The sequence below is a fragment of the Sus scrofa genome, chromosome 1, assembly GCF_000003025.6.
Source record: "Sus scrofa isolate TJ Tabasco breed Duroc chromosome 1, Sscrofa11.1, whole genome shotgun sequence".
Taxonomy (NCBI): Eukaryota; Metazoa; Chordata; class Mammalia; order Artiodactyla; family Suidae; genus Sus; species Sus scrofa.
In genome coordinates, this window is record NC_010443.5 from 80,245,667 (window position 1) to 80,248,301 (window position 2,635).

Sequence of the window (2,635 nt, forward strand, 5' to 3'; positions counted from 1 at the left end):
AGAAGTAGGAGGGACTCAGACTCTGAGGTGCTGAGACCAGTCTCTCCGGGGTTAGAGGGGCCTAGACCCAGAGTGTGGGGGACACAGGTGTCCAGGCGCTTGTGTGTGGCTCCAGCACGCCAGGCAGGAGAGGTGGAGGCTGTGAGTGGCCGGGAGGCAATGGTAGCGGCGGTTCTCAGGCTGCTGTGTGCATCCGGAGTCACAGGGGGCGATCACGGCCAAGCTGGGAAGCGGAGAGCAGGGCTTTGCCTTTTTCCAGGTTCCAAATCCCAAACCGCAGAGATATATTAGCCCTCCCAGTTCAGTCTACGTCACTCCTACCCCTTGTTCCCAGCAAAACAGTAGGGCAGTGGATGGAATCTACGTGCTCTTTGCCCAAAGATCCCACCTGATCTGAGACTGAGGTGTTGTTTCTTCTCTCCTAAACCCAGTCCCCTCCCTAATTATCCATCCCAACCCAACCAAAATTTCCCAGAAAACAAATGTTCTTCATCGATAAAGTTTTTGCCTCTGGGGTTTCTTTATTTTTTAAAAAAATTTCTTTACTTATTTTTGCTCTTGAGATATAATAGGTCTCTTACTAATTCCATAGTCCAAATGCAGTACACAAAACAGTCCTTTAGGCAGGGAATCACAGCGTTATTTCTCAGGGCTGGTCTGTTTTCAAATGGCAGTCATAGAATGCAGAGTGGAGTCAACCTGGGGTCACAGAGAGACTCAGTCCTTCAGAGGTCTGTTAGAATGATCACTGGCAACAACACTAGAAAGAATTGTACTACCTCTTCCAGTATCCATTCTTTTTTATTATGGTAATTTCACTTTGTTAATTTAAGCAATCTGAAAATGAAAGGTTGGATGCAATTCACAAGGCATGCTATTTATAGATTCTTATTCAATGCCCCCCCTCCATCCCTTCCAAAAGCTCAGATCTCAAACTGCACTTTTTCAATTTCAGGATACAGCCTGAAGGACAAAGCTGTTGAGTTCTAGAAAGAGATAACTCAAATGTAAGTAAACTTATTTACCAACTACTCCAACAAAATCATAAGCTCAGCAGCAGCAACAAAATGTATATTGTTTAATATATTGAGCAGGAGGAAAGATGGCTGTTTGCCAGATCTGTGATCCATTAACCTCTTTAGCTCATTGTTGGCAACAATAGCATACAATCACAGTCTTATGTTGGAAAGACAAGGGATTGTTTTTTCCCATTTCAAAATCACAATGCCACATTATAGTCTAAAAGAAACCTCAAACAATAAAAGTAATAAGAAAGGAAGAAACACAATTTGCTTTTTTCTGAACAAATGTTGCTGTTCTGTTTTTCTTGAGGGGAAAAATGCTGATAAGCAATAAAGTCTACAAAGGCATGACAGTAGATTTTGAAGAATGCATTGCTCCATCAGTCTTTTCAATTAGTCAACTCTATTTAAAATGTTTATTTATGTTATCTTTTTTTTTTATTGGTATTGAGTCTTTCTTTTGTGCAGGGAAGATTACTGAGGAGGAGATCAGATGAATCTAGTTTCTCATAATTCTGTCTTGCTTCAGGTTTATGTCTGGCAGGAGAGGAACAATCAGTGGCCTTTGCTTTCTCAGCAAATCCTAACTTCTCCTCAGAGGACCTTTAGCTCTGTAGTTGATGGACTAAAAGATTGTCACAGTGATTTTGCCTAGCTTGTACAAGATCACACCTGGGGCTAGGAGCAGGTGCAACTGCAGAAACCAAAGCAGACTTTTGGAAAGGTTTCTACCTAGCTTCGGGTTTGAGGTAGATGTGTGGTGCTTGCTCTTCAGCTCTTCAAATAATCTGGCCTTCTTGCTAGGAAAAGTTCAGAGGTGGGTGAGTGGATCCTACATTTTTAGTAGGAACATTTCAGTAGTGTGGGAAATTAAACAAATAAAACTAAACAGCAGATGAAGGGGCATAGCCAAAAAAATCTTTTTAAAGTGTGGTTTTGAACACGGTCACAGGTTCATTGGTTTGGTTTAGTCACCAAAGCCAAATAAAGTGTGCAGTGATGAAACATTTGGTTAATTGGAGTGTTCATTTGGTAAAGAATTTTTTTTCCCCTGACATCATCACAGTCTCTTGTCCCATAAAAATGCACCCATTAAATATTGTTCAGTTTGCAGTTTCACATGGAAGCTTTCCTCTTAGTAAATTATGGAATTGTTGGTCATTATTAGGAAATAGAGGGTATCTGATTTGTTTCTCAACATTTTTGTGTATTTAACCAGTCAATTGCTGACATCTAGATTCAGTTGGTTAAGTAAACATTTATTGAAAGGAACTCTTGGAGTCCTGTAATGGCTCAGTGGAAATGAATCTGACTAGCATCCATGAGGATGCAGGTTTGATCCCTGGCCTTACTTGGTGGGTTAACGATCCAGAGTTGCCCTGAGCTGTGGTGTAGGTCACAGGTGCGACTGGGATCCAGTGTTGCTATGGCGTAGGCCAGAGGCTACAGCTCCAATTCAACCCCTAGCCTCCATATGCCTCAGGTGCGGCCCTGAAAAAAATAAATAATAAAGGAACTCTTTTGTGCCAACCACTGGAAATCAAAAGATGAGTAAAAGGCTTCTAAAAGAAGCCTTTGCTCTCATCCTCTGTGTTCAGTAATCACTAGGGTTA